An 18,388-nucleotide genomic window follows, 5' to 3' on the forward strand; every position below is an offset into this window, starting at 1 on the left:
CAGTGGTGGGTACATATGTGTGACTCTTAAAAACCAAAACAGCAAAGCAAGAGTTCCCCGAGGTAATTAATTCCCAATGTAGCTTCCACATTAACTGGTATTATATATTAGCTGATAACCTTGGTCAGTTTTCTTCATTGTATAAGTGTTTCTGTAATATGAAAACCCATTGTACCTTTTAAATTATTGTTAAAATTAATAAACTTCAAGTCTCAGAATTAAAAAAATAAATAAATAAAATGTAATTGTCACAAATTCTCCACAGTTTATTTTCTTTAGTTCTCTATTGTGTTGGCTCCCTGAATATGGGGTTGTTTCTCTTGTTTACTGTTGAACTCCCAATGCCTCACACTGTCATGGCCAATAACCATGCCTTAAAAATATCTCATTTAGAGTACATTTTCTTTTTTTTCTGGAAGGGCAAAGCATCCACACCAATCTAGGTGCCCTTGATGTTGAAGTTCCTTTTAAAGGAGGGGATTAAGCGGTAAGGTCAGAGGTCTGCCAAGTCCCCATGATTGTACCAGTGATTAAAAGCCCATAGTTCCATTATTTTGTTCTGTTCTGAGGCCTCTAGAACTTAAGTCCATCTTGTAAATTGAGGTCAGAAAACTGGTAGAGAATTGAAATCTTCTGTGCTGTTTCTCTCTTCTGGAGACCTCAGTAGCCATCAATCAGCACTGTCTTCATGAATCTCCACTCTATTAAACTATGATTTCCTTCTGCAGCCCCTGTTGCTCAGAACAGAGGCAAGCTGTGGAAAGGAAGGAAAAACAGAAGGCAGAATGAAACTGAGACCTATCCTCCAATGGGGGAGGGGGTCTTCATCTAATGAATTCTGAACAAAGGGCTCTCAGGTGGAAGGGTCATATTGTCAAGGAGGTGGGGGAGCATCCTATAAATGCTATGGTCCAGAGACCGTAGGAAATTCAAGAGGAAGATGTCCATTTGGAGCACTGAGCGTCTTGCTGCTGGGAGCCTGGAAATGTTAAACTTACCAAATCAACTTAACTCAAGTGGGAATTAATTAATCATCTTCTCTCCAGCATCCTGTCAGGATGAAGTTCCTGTTTCCACTGCTTCAGTCTCTTCTGCAAACCGAGGTGTCTGCCTCTGGTCCCACAACACCCCTCCTACGGCAATGTAAAAGGAAGTGCTGATTTGATGAGCTTCATCTACACCTAGGTAACCTAAATATAATATAAAGATCCACACAAGTAGGGCAGGGCAGGTAGAACTGCCACACTCCTTTTGCAGAGGAGGAAACAGGGGCTTAAACCACAGGGTGGTTAGCAAAGCCCCACACCCTAGCCAACAGAGGAGGAGGCAAGACCTCAACTCTGGCAGGGTCTAACCCCTGACCTCATCACTTTCCAGCACTTTTGTGCACACTCTCTTCCCTCTGGAATGACTGTCTCTTCTTTCCCTCCTGGAAACCCTGAGGGGACACCAAATCACAAGTGGACACCAGCCCACAGAGTGGACACCAGCCCAGAGTGGACACCAGCCCATAGAGTGGACACCAGCCCACAGAGTGGACACCAGCCCAGAGTGGACACCAGCCCACAGAGTGGACACCATCCCAGAGTGGACACCAGCCCAGAGTGGACAACAGCCCAGAGTGGACACCATCCCAGAGTGGACAACAGCCCAGAGTGGACACCAGCCCACAGGCATACCATCTGCAAGGTCTCAGTTGAGTTTCCAGGAGGAAGAGTCCTCTCCTTTGGCTCCCAGAGCACTTTTCAGACTCTTGGGATCACGATTGGAGTTTCTTATCATTACTTTTTTTGTATGCTCCCCATGCAACTTGCTCAAAGATGGAAAATATTGTTCTTCTTGATATATGAAGGATATATCTAGTAATTCCTGTCCTACAACACTTGGAAATTTATCCTTCTGGGGGATAGTTAATAATATCAAAAGACTTTTTTCTGTCATTGTTTCTAGAAAGAGGGACTACTATTGGTTTCTACTGAGTACTGCTCAAAGTGCTAAGTACCCAACAATACAATACATGGAGGGTGGAGAGCTTACAACGAAATATTGTCCAGTGGTGGCTCTCAAGGAAGCTGATAAAGCAGGAGAATCTCTGAAAGTTCAAGGCCAGCCTGGACTACGTAGAGGAGCTCCTGTCTCAAACAACAAAACAAATCACACCTCATGTTCAAGTCTATAGCTCCATTTATCTAAGAGGTTGAGACAGGAGAATCACTATAAGTTCAAGGCCTGTGTGGACAACATATAAAGACTTTTTGTGTAAAAAACAAAAAAGTAGAATAAAACTGCAAAGGCTCCAGGTTCAATATCCAGTCATGAAAATCAAGGACATGAATTACTCTATCAGAGGAACTGTTTTCATTAGAGTATTATTAGCACTTCAGGGGAGGCTGGAAAATCTCAAGCTTACCCTAGAACCTAGTCATGGCATGCATATTAAGTGCTGTGGCTTTCAGATTAGATATGGCTATGAACTCAGCTTTGGGATGGGTATATCAGAAAGCCTGGGCTAACAGCCCTGAGCATCTGGCTGGAAATTTAGACAGTGTTAAAGATGTCAAACCCCTCAGGAACCTTCTGGGGAAAATCTGAGCAGCTGCAACCTTCTACCTTTTGCTGATATGACTATGAAGAACACAGACAAAGATGGAAAGTGTGTATGGTCAAATATCATTCAGAAGAGAAGCTACATGGTTTTCATGGTAATTGTTAACATTATCCACTGCAGAGAGAAATCACTGTCAGAGACCAAAGGACTGGTTGAGGACTGTGATCTTATGTTGAATCCAATGGACTGGAAGTTTGAACTATGCGTGGTCCTAAGCAAACAGAAGATATGCTGTTAAACTGTTTAAAGTAGAATATGGAGAAAACCCAGGCCCAAAAAGAGGAAGATTATTGTAAATTAAGTATTCAAAAGTGACTTGGGAACATTTACGAGGAAGCAAGTAGACGAACAATAGTTACACAGGAAACTCCCCTGGCCAGTGATGGAATATTAATCACCTAATTTGGGATACTTAAGATAATGGGAAGCGCTGTGCATAGTTCGTGAGAGTTAATAGTTCTATAACACTGTCCATTTTCTGCGGATTTGACACAAGCCTAGACAGACTCAGTGTGAGGGAATCTCAATTAAAGAATCGTCTCCATAAGACCGGCTCATTTTTTTGATTGTTGATTGCTGTGGGAAGGTCCAACCCTTTATGGGTAGAGCCATCCTGGGCAGGCGGGCCTGGGCTGTATAAGGTGTGTCTGAGAAATACATGGGAAGCTGCAGAGTTTCTCCTTCGTGTCAGCTTCCGATCCTGCTCCCAAGTTCCCACCTTGGCTTTCCTTCACAGTAGCCTGAAACCTGTGAACCAAATAAAGCCTTTCTTCCCCAAAGTCGTTTTTTTTTGGATAGTCATTATCATAACAACAGAGACGCAAACCAGACAAAAAGGTTTCAGCTGAGTCTGTTTCAGGAAAACTGGAAACTGAAAATCCTACGACAACATTCAGTGTTATTTACTCTACCTAAGGCAGCAAGTGGGATATGTGTGGCACAGATACAGCTATTCTTATGCCTGTGTCTGTAGCAGACATTATTAATTGATTATAGATCTTTCCCTCATTTGAATTGGTGTGCAGTCTTAAAGTCATTCTCAATTGAAATGGCCCTACTATTATATCTAAGAACAGCAACACAGACTCCTCCATGAGTGAATATTCCATGTTCCACATGTGCTCAGTTCATCTCTGTCTTCTTCCTTCCCCATGCCTCAGCTCTCTCAAAAACTGAGAATTCCCCATTTTCAGATTCCTATTGAGAGGGAAGATCCTATCCTCAATGGTTGCTAGACAATTTTTAGAGTTACTTTAACATCTTGGCTTTTTAAAAATGTTTTATGGTGTTTTATTAACTCAGTGTCTAGGGTCAATTAGGCACAAATATGAAACTTGATTTTCAATTAATAGTTAATAAAATAGATAAACCTCAAATAATAAAATAATAAACCTCAAATGAATTTCTGCTTCTTAGAAGTTGTTAGGTTTGGTTAACTTAGGGTTCCCCCCGCCCAGGGACAGATTCTGTTTTCTATCTTGGGAAAAGTACCAGAGAATCCCAATGTGCTGGACTAACAGTAACTATACTGATCAGGGACAGTGATTGATGGGCTTCACAGTCATAAGCAATTATGAGACCTGTTTCTCTTTATGAGTGTTAATATCTATTCTTCCACAACTTAAGAGGACAAGGTCACAGGGTGTGGCAGGAGTTTTTTCAGGATAACTTACTAATTTGGCTATTTCAACCATAAAAAGCATCAGTTACCTGGAAACAAGGTGTTTATTTTGTGTGGCAAAATACTAGGCCAATTTGCTTAAGAACGATCTAATTCCATATTGCTATCCAGGGAACAGTATGGTGTTTCCCACTTAAGTTTTACATCAAATTCCCAAATTGGACTTCAACAGAATCCCTGTGAGTGCAGTGTGGTTGGAATGCCCGCTAAGGAATGTAGAACTTTGTATTAATCAGTCTCATTCATCGTAAATTAAATGTTTGTTGCAAACAAAATACCATTTCAGCTGTAAAATATTTAGTTTTCTTTCTCAGATTGACAACTTATAACTAGCTGGCAAATGTGGTTTTATTTGGTTCACAATACTTTAGAAATTGTGTTTTCCAAAGTCTTGAAGTCTTCCAAATTATGAGTGCTTACACATTAAATCATATTTTAAAGTAATATCAACTTTTAGAAAGCAGAGTAAACCTAGCACTGAGCATCCTTTCACTGAAAGACACTGGGCATTTTCCAGTTACAACTAACATAACTGGTTTGTCATGTTTCCTTCTAGACCCTGAAGTATTTTAGCTTGCAATTTCTGGTTTAGCCTAATAAGTCAATCACAAAGGAATCAACCATGAAATTGAAGATGCAGTCACCCAGGAGTGTATTTTAATTTAAATTTAACATTAATCAATACTTCAAGCTAATGATGAACATTATCCGCTACACACACACACACACACACACACACACACACACACACACACAGGGAGAGAGAGAGAGAGAGAGAGAGAGAGAGAGAGAGAGAGAGAGGGCCCACAGAACTGCACATATGCACCTTTCAGAAGAGGTACTAATTCCACATGATGGCTTTAAAAAGGGGGTCACTTGGAAAATGTTAGGGAAGGTCTGGGAGATGACACAGTCAACAGCATGCTTCCTTGTACGTGTGATGACTTGGAGTTCCCCACTGGATCCCATGATAAAAACACGACATGCTGCTGTATTAATTGTTGAATACAAACATTGGGGAAGTGGAGACAGGTGGTGAATCTCTTATGCTTGCTGGCCAGTCTGTCTTGCATGGCAAGTTCAAGGACAAAGAAAGACTGTGTCTTAAAACAAACAAACAAACTAATTAACTAATTAGTAAGTGAATGAATGAATGGTACCTGCAAATCACAACCAAGGTTGTCCTGGACATCACACTCATATGAACAGTTTCATTTGCACCTGCGTGTGAGTGCATGAGTACACACACACACACACACACACACACACACACACACACACACACACACTTAGGGAATATTTTGCTTTGCTTCCAGCCACTGCTATTTAGTATCTCCTGATCAAACAACACTTCAAGATAATGATGGTGACAAATATGTGCTGAAAGTTATTGCCATCTCGTGAACATTCATGTAGAGAATTTCCCCTGAAACATGATTATCTGTGCATTGGAAGAGAGTCAGCCTTGATCATCCCATCACCATTAAGGGCTCAGAACAGTCTTTCTTAGTGCTGCTGATCCAATTTGTGTTTTACAACATGCTGAAGGAACAGCTAATCCTCGGAGTGAAAAAGATCTCACTAAACTGGAACATGAAGCTCAAGGCAAAAGATGAGCATTGGTTTGTCTAAATATTGCTTTGAAAAAAAAGTCATCAGCGCTGGGAGATGATTCGGTTCATAAAGTGCTTAAAAGACTCTGTATTAATGTAAACAAACAAACAAAAGAATAAGTGAGTGAATTGTGCATGAGAATGACAATTGAGGTCATCCTGGCCTCACAAATATGAAGCCTAAATTCAGCTCTCATGCATGCCTGTAAAAAGTCAGTCATGGTTGGTGAATATCTGTAACCCCAGTCATGGAGTAGAGACAGAGATAAGAAGAAACCTATTGGGGCTTGCTAGCCAACCAACCCAGCTGAAAAGTGGAGCTCCAGGTTCAGAAAGAGAACCTATCTCCAAAAATAAGGTGCAGAGAGAGGAAGACACCTGATGTTGGTACTGGCCCAGGGACACGCATACCTGGGCAAACACCTAGGATATTGGAAAAGTTTGTATGAATAAGAAATGACATATGAAGAGATAATAATAGATAAAATGTTGCTGGCATGTAAATAATAGACATGCAACACACACCAACTAAAGCCATAGATAAAATGTATTATATTAAATGTGTCAGTCTAGAAAGAAATTCTTAATATTAGCCAATGTATAAATACTTAAAACAAATGTTTTCCAAAGCATGGTGGCTTTTAGCAAAAAACACTATTTTATGTTATGTCATGTTATGTTGTTATGTTATGATATGTTCTGTTATATTATGTTATTTTTCTTTCTTGTAGGTCTATGGAAACCTGTGCTTGACTGAAACAGATATACCCAGAACATGTGAGCTGATTGTGAGAGTACCACCCAAATGAAAAGTCCAGAGCAGCTTGAAGAGAGCCACCTGACAGCTGGAAACACAGACACTTGGGAGACTCTGCTTAGACAGAGACAGTAAAGGCCATTTCTACCCACAGAAGATTGAACACACTCAATGGAGAATAAGACCACCATAATATATGCTACTATGCTTATTCAAGGCCTATTGTGGTTGAATGAAATTATACAAAGATGTAATTGTATATGTATTCATGAATGTTTGGTTATATGTATAGGTGCAACTGCATATGTCTGAGTGTGCATCATCCATACTATTTTACAACAAGGCTTCTTGCTGGCCTAGAGCCTAAGAGTGATTGGCCAATGAGCTTTAAATCCTAACCCTAACCCTAACCCTAACACTGACCCTGACCCTGACCCTGACCCTGACCCTGACCCTAACCCCAAATCTGACCCTAACCCTAACCCTAACCCTAACCCTAACCCTAACCCTAACCCTAACCCTAACCCTAACCTTAACCCTAACCCTAACCCTAACCCTGCTGTTGTTGCTCTAGTTTGGTTCTTAGCATACTGTCTTTCTGTGTAACCCATTCTAACTTCAAACAAGATCTTCACAGCACAGCCTTCTCAGAGCTGAGACCATAGGGTCTACCAATTATCACATAATATATTGCATTCTTTACCAAACCTTTTGAAGTAGAAATAAGCCGTGAATTAGAATTCAAACATATCAACACATATCTTAACTTTGTCATATCATCTCTGAAAACTAGCACAGTCCCTATCAAAGCAATGCCTCTCCTATGGTAGAAGTCAGCTCAACTTAGTCATATCAAAAGGTTGTTTTGATGATATTGTTATTAAACACTCCATTTTCAGGTTCATTTATCTGAAAATAAAGAGGCCAAAATAGCCACCACCATCCCGTTCAGGCTGATCTTATAAAAGCTGAGCTATATAAATATAAAGCTAAAGGAAAACAAGGAAAAGATATTTATGAGGTCCTGCCAAAGTCCTGAATGAGGCTTCAGTACACTCAAATCATGTGCCCCACCATAAATCGGTGAGTCCTGGGAAACATTAGGATCTGATTGTTCCCAACTGAAGTGTTTGCCATAGTATCACAGCCATGTTCCTCATAGAACTAACTGGGTCCCCAACAGAGGAGACTGTTGAGGAATGGACAGGATCAGTAGGCACCAAATGAGAGCTGCTGTTCCCATGTTTATTCAGAACTAGGCTACAGTATCATAAAAAGACCTTTGGTCTTTGGCCCTGGCTTAGCATTTTCAAAGCACTTGGAGTTTATCAAGTGGCTGAGGTGATAGGTGACTCTTCTTTTGTAATGAGATGAGCAGTGGTATAGAGGGCTTCAGGTTAAGACTGGTCACAAGAAAAACAATTCTAGATTAGAAGTAACCCACACTTAGGGGGTTAAAATGTGATTCATAAGAGCAGTGGAAATTTCATTAACCACAAAGGAGAACCAAGTTATGTTTTCTGTAGAAAAATGAATATAACCAAAAGTAACCATACTGAATGAAGTAGGCCAGTCTGAGACAGAAAAACATGTGTTTTCTCTACTATATTGTTCTTAGACTTTATGTAGATACATAAAATTATAATATGTATATATGATGAAAAAGTAGAAGTGAAACTGGGCAGGGACAAGGGGATAATGGAAAGGAGAAAAGACAGGAAAAGGAAAGTTAGGGTACATGAGCAACATGGTGTCAGATTTGTATAAAATGTCCTGGTATAGATCTATCATGTATAATAAATAGATACAGTGCAAATTACAAAATAGGGAGCACCATTTAGTTCCCCAACCACCACCTCCAGAGAGAGGGCTGAAGCCTGAATTAACCACTGATGGCTGGGGTCAAATTCTCAGCGGCACAGTGAAGCCTCCACTAAGAGTCCTAGGCAGCATGTTGACACACAGGCATGAGTACTAACAAAGCAGCAATCTAGAGAATCCCTGGCAGTTCTTAGTTTCTCACCAACATGGCTTTTCTATTTAGCCTTATGAGTAGTGCTCTTTGTGATAGATCAGCAGGAATAAGCAAGACGTTTCCCCAAGACCTGTGAGCTGTTCTGGAAAATTATTATGCCTGAAGGAAAGGTGTGGACACTCAATTTTGAAGCTTAGCAAGTGTGTTTAACTAGAAATAGGATCCTTGCCACTGGTGGTTGGTGGCAGGAGAATCTTGTGGAACAATCTTTCAGCCTGTAGGGTCTGACACTAATTCAGGGCAGTTTTGCTAGACAATTGGAGAGGTGGTATTGGAAATGACACTGTATGTTGGTGTCAGAACAAAAAGAAAAACATCACAAGTCTGCAATATACAAACTTAACTCACCCCTGACCCATCTAATTCAACAGTATGGGAACTGTATTTGATGTAAAATTTTTGCACAGTATTATAACTTCTGCAACATTTGACAAACTTTTCACCAGATTTTGACTGTAGCAAACAAAAAAAAAAAATCCTATCGCAGGCACTAGATCAGATGTAAGAACTATGTTCCCAATGGGCCCTAAATTGCATGGATGTTAAGCAAATGACTCAAATTTAGAAATAAGGCTGAAAGAAATAAACAAAAATTGCACAGCGCAGCCCTCAATATTGACAGGGCACTACACAATATTCTACATTCATTTATTCCTGTGTATTGTGTCTCCTTATATGAGTATGTACCCTTTGAGTGTTCTCAGAGGAGATGAGAGGCTGTCACCCACACGTCCCCACTCTCTCTTTCTGTTTACTTCTTTGAGGCAGGGTCTTTTCTTGAGCTCGAGACTTCTTTTTTCTCAAAAAAAAAAAAAAAAAGATCTGGGTGCTGGGATCTGAGCTTTATCCTCATGACTGTGTATGAAGAGCTGCTCAACTCATCTCTCTACCTTAGGGCAATTTAAATATTGGCTCAATTTTCTTAGGAGATATATCTGCTGGGTATAATAATCTAGGTTGACATTTGTGGTCTTTCAGGACTTTGAATTCATCTGTTCACACTTTACTGCCTTTAAAGCATTAGGTTGAGTAATCCAGTATTCTAATGGGCCTGCCCTTGTAAGTGATGTGACACCACCCACCCCTACTTAGAAATATTCTTAAATCCCATCGAGTCTATATACTGTTGCTTTTAGGGGTTTTTCCAATTGCCATACACTTCCCTAAGGCAGACCATCTCTACAGCTCTCAGCTTTCCTTAGTTGCTTATAGTTCTATGTGCATGATTGAAACATCATGGACTTTTCCCCATCCAGTTTAGCATATTCATTGGTGTCATCCTTGATTAGCTCACATTTGGGCTACAATGTTGGTGAGACTTTACAAGTATAGAATCTGATGTTACTAGGAGATACAGTCTCACAGCCAAATCCCTGATCCTCTGCTTCTTACAATCTTTCCAGCCTGTATTCTGTAATGTTTCTCAAGCCTCTTGGGTATGGCAGTGTTTTATAGATGTATCCACTGGGACTAGGCCATAATTGCATTTTAATTGCTTGTGGTTTTCTATCATGGTCTTCAATCTGTTACAGAGAAGTTTCCTCAATGAGAGGACAAGACTACATTTATTTGTAGGTATAAAGACAAATGTTTATATATTATTATTAGGGATTATACTGATTTAGTAAATTAGTAGTTGTATATTCTCTTCCAGTAAGCATGTCTTCACTAGCACTGAGCAATTAGTTAGGTTTCTAGTACCAGGCAGAGTTTCTCTCTTGCTGTGGTGATTGATGTGGTTCATGGACATCATGGCTAGGTAGAATTATTGGTTGTTTCTCTCTTATAAAAACTTGTATTGTGTCTGATACCATGAAAGATAGTCCTCAGAGATGGAGATATTCCAATCAGTTCCTGTTAAAGGGTCTTTGGCCTCTGTGGCTGAAGTGCATGGTGTCTTCAGCATTATGGATTTACCTTTTACATCTCTAGAGTAACCAAGGGCAACAGCAATAGGCTGTATGTTTTTAAAGTGTCTAAGCAGCCCTGGCCAACAACTCAAAAGAAGGCTTCTCATGTCTGGTATTCATGTTTTGTTAGGTGGCCTTTGGCTCTTTGGGGGCATACCATCAGCCCAGATGAGAAAAGTTCATTAAAATGATAAATTCATTCATTGTAATCCACTGTATAAACAAATTCAAAGAAAAAAAAAAAACACATGGTCATTTCACTAGACACTGGGAAAGACTTTGACAAAATACAACACTCCTTCATGTTAAAAATCTTGGAGAAATCAGGAATTCATATCATATACATAGATATAATATAAGCAGTATATATCAAACCAGCAGCTAACATCAAATTAATATGAGAGAAATTTACAGCAATTCCACCCTAGTCAGGGACAAGACAAAGTTGCCCATTCTCTCCCTATCTATTCAATAAAGTACTTGAAGTTTTAGCTAGAGCAATAAGACAACAAAAAAAAGATCAAGTTGATACAAATTGAAAAGGAAGAAGTCAAAGTATCACTATTCAAGAATGATGTAGTATTCATCATGTAGAATGTTGTAGCAACCCACAACATTCAACCAGGGAACTCCTATAGCTGATAACTTCAGCAAAGTAGCTGGATATAGAATTAACTCTAACAAATCATGCCTTCCTCTACTAAAAGAATAAATGAGCTGAGAAGAAATTAGAGAAATGACACCCTTCAAAATAGTCACAAATAATATAAAATATCTTGGTGTGACTCTAACAGAGCAGGTGAAAGATCTGTATGACAAGTCCTTCAAGTCTGAAAAAAGAAATCAAAGAAGACCTCAGAAGATGGAAAAAGATCTCCCATGCTCATGGATCAGCATGATTAACATAGTAAAAATGGCCATCTTACCAAAAGCAATCTACAGATTCAATGCAATCCCCATCACAATTCCAACTCAATTCTTCACAGAGATAAAACAATTCTCAAATTCATCTGGAATAACAACAACAACAACAAGCAGGATAGCAAAAACTATTCTCAACAATAAAAGAACTTCAGGGAAAATCAACATCTCTGACCTCAAGCTGTACTACAGAGCAATAGTAATAAAAATTGCATGCTATTGGTACAGAGATAGACAGGTCAATTGATGGAATAGAACCGAAGACCTGTAAATAAACCCACATACCTATGGACACTTGATCTTTAAAACAACAAAAAAGCCAAAACCATATTGTGGAAAAAAAGGAAAGCATCATTGGTGCTGGTCTAATGGTCAGTCTTTATGTAGAAGAATGCAAATTGATCCATATCTATCTCCCTGAGCAAAGCTCAAGTCGATCAAAGACCTCAACACATAACCAGGTTCATTGAATCTAATAAAAGAGAAAGTGGGAAATAGCTTCCAACACATTTGTTATAAATTTTATTTAACACTTGTATTATGAACCAATTAATTAACCAACTGTTAATTGGGTTCCCAAAATTATGAAAGAATCCCACATGGGATTTCCACATGGACAGGGACACTGTGGGTCCCTGTCCCCAGTTGGTCCTAATTGGTAAATAAACTTGCTGCCAGCCAATGGTCTGGCAGGGAGACAGATGGTACTTTAGATTTCCTGGGCAGTGGAACCTAGGGAAGAAGAAAGATTTACAACTGCCATGCCAGGTAAGCAGAAAGAGCAGGTCTGAGAAGAAATGGACAGAGAGACAGCCAATATTTAAGAGTCGGGGATCATGGCCCAGGAGGGCTGCAGGCTGGGATAGCTAGAATGGAATATAGGTTTTAATAAATAATAACTCAAGGATATCAGAGGGGTGAGTGTGGTAGCCGTGTGGGGGTTTGGGAGTGGCCCTACCAGCCAATACTGGGAGATTAAAGTGGATTAATCAACAACAACACACAATTGATGGCACAGGGAAAAATTTCCTGAACAGAATACCAATGGCTTAATCAACAATTGATAAATAGGACCTCTTGAAAATGAAATCTATTGTAAAGCAAAGGGAACTGAAAATAGGATAAAACAGCAACCTATAGATTGGGAAAAGATCTTCACTAACTAAACATCTGATAGAGGGCTAATATTCCAAAGATACAAAGAACTCAAGAAGTTAAGACTCCAACAAACCAAATAACCCAATTTTAAAAATTGTGGTACAGAGCTAAACAGAGAATTCTCAACAGAGGAATGACCGAGAAGCACTTAAAAAAAGTGTTCAAAGTCCTTAGTCCTCAGAGAAATGCAAACCAATATAACCCTGACTCTACCTTATACCAATCAGCATGACTAAGATTAAAACTGAAGAGATAGCACTTGCTGGCGAGGATGTGGAGAAAAAAGATCACCCCTCCATAGCTGGTGGGATTGCAAACTGGTACAGCCACTCTGGAAATCAATCTGGTGGTTCCTCAAAAACTGGAAATATTTCTACCTAAAGACCCAACTATTCCTGGGAATACACTCAAAAGATGCTTCACCAAACAACAAGGACATGTGCTCTACTATGTTCATAGCAGCCTTTTTCATAATAGCCAGAAACAAGAAGCAACCCAGATGCCCCTCAACGAAAGATTCAATACAGAAAATGTGGTTCACTTACACAATGAAATACCACTCAGGTATTAAAAACAATGGCATCATAAATTTTGCAGGCAAATGGATGGAACTAGAAAATATCACCCTGAGTGAGGTAACCCTGACTCAAAAGGACATGCATGGCATGTACTCACTGATAAGTGGATATTATCCAAAAAGTACAGAATACCCATGATATACCCCACAGACCTAAAATGCATGTGAGGATACTTAAATCCCACTTAAAAGGAAGAACAAAAATAATCATGAGAAATAGAGGGGGTAGAGAGTGAAAGGGGAGAGGAAGGAGGTAGGATCACATATGGGTAGAGACAGGAAAGAAGCCCAGAGGCCCAAAAGAATGAATAGAAATATGCAGCTACTGAGCACTGGGGTGGACAGAACTTCTAGAAAATCCCAGAGACCCAGGATGGAGAAGTCTCTGAGGACTCATTCAGTGTGGGTGACTTTAGCTGAAATGTCTAATAGTGGAGATATGAAACCTGAAAAAACAAGTTCCAGTAGTTAGACAGGGTCCCCAATGGAAGGATGGGGACACCAATGCACCTTCACATTGTTCCTGTTTAAAAGAAATGCAGGGACAAAAATGAAGTAGAGACTAAAGGAATGGCTGACCAGTGACTAGCCCAACTTGGATCCATCCAATGGGTGTGCACCAAACCCTGACACTATTACTGATGCTATGTTGTGCTTGCAGACAGGAGCCTAGAATGGCTGTCCTCTGAGAGGCTCTACAATCACCTGACTAAGACAGATGCAGATACTTAAAATCAAACATTGGACTGAGTCAGGGACCCTTATGGAAGAGTTAAGGGAATGATTGAAGGAACTGAGGGAGATGGCCACATAGGAAGACCAACAGTGTCAACCACCCTTGACCCCTGGAAGCTCACAGAGACTAAGCCAGGGAGCATACAGGGGCTGGTCCAAGTCCCCCAGCACATTTGTAGCAGAGGACTACCTTGTGTGGCCTCAGTAGGAGAGACCTAATCCTGTAGAGACTTGATTGATTCCCTAGGGAAGGAGGATGCAGGAAGGTGGGGGTACCCTCTCAGAGGCAAAGGGGAGGCGGGAAGGAGAAAGAACTCTTGGAGTGAGTACGAAGGAGCAACTTTTGGGATGTCAATAATAAAATATTTAATTAATAAAAAATTTTAAAGAATAAGTAAGAAAATTATATATGTATACTTATACACTAAATTACATGGTTGAAATTTTCTTTTATGTTCAGATCATTTTTCTTTTTCCAATAGAGGTATTTATAGTGTTCAGGATGGGGCTAATTCATAAAAGGGTTGGGATGCCAATTTACTCTGTCTACTATTTAGTAGACAGCCGCTATCTCTTGCTTTTCAGTTATACTCTTTTTTTTAAGTGGTGTTTGATCAAGCAGCTTGGAAAAAGTTTTCTCTAGCAGTGTAGACTAATCTTGGGTTTTGAGGAAAGATAGGGGGCTGGTGGGTCCCTGTCAGGTAGCTGGCAGGGCTCTGGTATATCTTTGGTATATCTACTAGCTATTTGTGCTGCTGTTTGTTTGTGGGCAGTAGGCTGAGGACTGATGAGTGCCAAAAGGTGGGAGAGGGGTTGGAAGGAGGTAGTGGTCCCTTGTCAGGGGTTGATCTGAATGAAAGGGTCTCTGAAGGGGACAGGTAGCCTACCTATACTTAAATACCATATAGGCAGGCTGGAAGATCTCTGTTGGTGGGCATCTTAAGTCTGGAGAGTTCCAAAAGGAAACAAAAGGGCCAGGCTAGCTAGGAAAACCAAGTAAGTGAGCTCTAGGTTGAAGCAAGAGATTCTGCCTGAATGTATAAAGCTAAGAATCGTGGAGGAAGATCACTAACACCAACCCATGGCCTCCTCACACATCTGCATACATGTATTTTCCCACAAAGCTGCATGCCCATATATATTTGAGGCCGTCAAGCAGCTGACTGAGACAGACTCAGATACTTACACTCAACCATTGGACTGAAGTCAGAGACCCCTGTGGTTGAATTAGGCTGGAAGAAGCTGAGGAGGAGGGCGACTCCATAGGAAGACTAGCAGTCTCAACTAACCCAGACCCCTGAGATCTCTCAGACACTGAGCCACCAACCAGGCAGCACACAGGAGCATCCACTAGCTAGTCCAAGGGCCCCACACATACAGCAGAAAACTGCCTAGTCTGACCTCAGTGGGAGAAGACTCACTAGATACCATTGATAGTCATTAGTATGCAGAAAAATTCAGGGAAGTCCAGAAACTTACAGACCTGTGGAAGAGAAAATAGAAGGGATTTTATGATCCTCATTCCTGGGCAGGCTTGCATATGGCTTTGACATGTGCATGAGTTTTCAAATGACTCCTAAAAAGAAATAGCTAAAAGCACTCATCCTTGGAACTTGGTAAATTTGCAGTTTAGCCTCAGAGCACAAGAAATGGTCTCTTTCTCTGGAATCTCAGGAAGGGAGAACAGTTTAAAAACCTGACAGAGCTAGGCGGTGGTGGCACACGCCTTTAATCCCAGCACTTGGGAGGCAGAGGCAGGCAGATTTCTGAGTTCGAGGCCAGCCTGGTCTACAGAGTGAGTTCCAGGACAGCTAGAGCTATGCAGAGAAACCCTGTCTCGAAAAAACCAAAAAACGGAACAAACAAAAACCTGACAGAAAAAACTATTCTCCAGAGCTGGTGTCACAAAAGGGTCTAATGAAATCAGCATCATTAAAGGCATTGGACGACACGTAAGTTCCGCTTTGCAGGGAGGCCTTTAGATAATAAATAATGAAATCAGCATCATTAAGGGTGTTGGGCGACAGGTAGGTTCCACTTTGCAGGGAGGCCTTTAGATAATAAGCACAAACTACTTCTCACTTGTTTTCAAATTTTATAAGGTAAGGGGAAATAAAGGAAAAGAAAAGGCCTGGGCTGATGTTGCCATAATATTAAGCCACTCATCAAAAGAACTAGAACACAGCAGAAAGAGACTTCTATGGGGCAGGGAGGTCTTTATTAGTAAACTTTGACTTGGAGATTTCTGGCAGAGTGCTTTGCTCATGTTCAATTCACGTCAGAGGTGTAATGAAGTCAGTCTACAGTTTAGACACTGACAAAGGAGTTGAGAACTACAGCAAAGATGATAATGTAATGATGGTGGTAGTAATGGTGGTAGTGATGGTGGTAGTGATGGTGGTAGCTGTGGTGAAAGCAACTGTAGGAACACGCATAATGGCCTTGATACCTGGCTCTGCCATTTTTTAATTTTAATTTTAATATTTTGTTTAGTGGCACTTCAGAAATAAATTCAACTTCATCTGTATTGGGGAATGATAATGGTCTCTACCTACTATGGCTTGAATGTGTTCATGCTCCCAAATGCAGATGTTGAAATACTATTCTTCCATAATCAAGAGAGGAGATTTAGGAGGTAGAGCCTGTGGGAAGGAAGTGGGCTGAGTCCATGACTTCATGAGGATGCAGCCCCCATGAACTGGATTAGAGCCTTGTAGAAGAACATTATGTCAGGACTATAGAGTGACTCAGCAGCTAGGAACCCACACGGCTCTTGTAGAGGATCAGAGTTAAATTCTACATGCGTCTTCACCAGGCAAAAACCTGTAGCTATAGTGACTTTTCCTGGCCTCTGGAGGCACCTGCACATGCTTGATATTCACTCACATAGACACACATATAGACATAAAATAAAAATAACAAAAACAAATCTGAGAAAGGGAGAAAGGGAGAGAGGGAGGGATAGAGAGACAGACAGACAGACACACACACACAGAGAAAGAGAGAGAGAGAGAGAGAGAGAGAGAGAGAGAGAGAGAGAGAGAGAGAGAGAGAGAGAGATCAGCAATACAGAGGAGAGCTTTTGCCAGGAGTCAACCATGACAATGCTTTGCTCTCTGGCTCCCACTCTCCAGTCTAGAGAGATGAGTTTCTATTCTTGGGTAATTCTCACTGGTACTGATATTTTGTTACAGAAGCTCAACTGACTTATATGCTGCCTCAAAGTGCTACTCAGAGCACAAAGTGGGGTGACACATGCACAGTATATATCAATAGTCTAATCAATGCTATCTGCCACTATTGCAGTTATGATAATGATATTAGGAATCATAAAGCATGCCTATAATTTTGCTATTGCAAGAACTTATTTGAAATTCTACAGGGTTCTTTTTATTTTCCTATTGCAATATTCATCTTCAAATCTGGTTTCAGGGAAGATGCCACGGCATTGAAGCAACAGCAGACATCTTGATAACTTTCATCAAACTTTGATAATCTAGAGGTAAGATGTATTTTGAGCTGAGATGATATGGTGATGCCCACTACAATTTTTCCCAGTTTCAACACATGAAGTTCTTCTAAAGCCTGGGCCATCCTGGGACAACCTGCCAATTGGTCACTTATAGGGATGGTTCTAATGCTAAGATCCTTTGCCCCAACTGATTTTTGATCTGTCAGTAAAGAAGCCATGGGCCAATTTCTGGTCAGAAGGGATAGGCGGGACTTCCGGGTCCCTGGAGGCAAGCAGACAGATGCAAGGTAGGAAAATAGAGTTCACCGTGCTTCTGATGAAGAAAAGTTGACCATCCATGTGAGATTTCAAATGGAGTGGTATACAGACCACTCCTATAGGTGGGCAGATGGGGTGTTTAGCAGAGACTAGATGTAACTGAGCAACTAAAGTTTAGGGCAGGTGGAAGGTACAGAGCTAAGAATATTGATAAGAGCACACTTTTACAGGGGGAGATAGTAGTGCCCAGCAATTGTGTCAAAAGGCAAGTAGGCAAGTTGAAACTGAACAACTACATGTGTGTTTAGGTCTTTTATCCATGGATTCAGGAGAAGCTGGGAGGGGGACTGGTAGTGTGACCCATTCCTAGAGCTTAGATGGGGTAGCAAAACTACACGCAGCAGTCATTCTAATAGTATGACTGGCTCTAGAATACTTAATGAGTCAGAGAGCCAGGTCAGATTTAGGACTACAGACCTGCACACACCCAACGCAGCCCCAACACCTGACCTCAGCATAGGCTATGGAGCAGGGCACACTCACAGATCTGGTTTATACATTCCAGGGCATGAGGGACTTCCTTCTTCCTTGCAGTTGGTACAATGAATATGTGAAGCAGACCAGAGATTCCTACAGCAGGCTGTATGTTTTCTAACTGTGCTG

At 40.8% G+C, this 18,388-nt stretch overlaps 2 long non-coding RNA genes across 2 annotated transcripts in view; one reads left to right on the top strand and one right to left on the bottom strand.

Annotated features, from left to right (window-relative positions):
* The window catches only part of LOC116085405, a 7,502-nt gene extending 803 nt beyond the window's left edge, over window positions 1-6,699 (top strand). Inside the window, exons 2-3 of the long non-coding RNA XR_004116535.1 lie at window positions 1,047-1,185; window positions 6,634-6,699. This is a non-coding gene — a long non-coding RNA (uncharacterized LOC116085405). The remainder of the gene's footprint in view (window positions 1-1,046; window positions 1,186-6,633) is intronic.
* LOC116085398 lies at window positions 243-1,169 on the bottom strand. Its single transcript, XR_004116531.1, has 2 exons — window positions 999-1,169; window positions 243-754 (listed from the first exon to the last, which is right to left on the bottom strand). It is a non-coding gene; the product is annotated as an uncharacterized LOC116085398 (long non-coding RNA).
* Window positions 6,700-18,388: the final 11,689 nt, after the last annotated feature.

The sequence above is a fragment of the Mastomys coucha genome, unplaced genomic scaffold (genome assembly GCF_008632895.1).
Source record: "Mastomys coucha isolate ucsf_1 unplaced genomic scaffold, UCSF_Mcou_1 pScaffold12, whole genome shotgun sequence".
Taxonomy (NCBI): domain Eukaryota; kingdom Metazoa; phylum Chordata; class Mammalia; order Rodentia; family Muridae; genus Mastomys; species Mastomys coucha.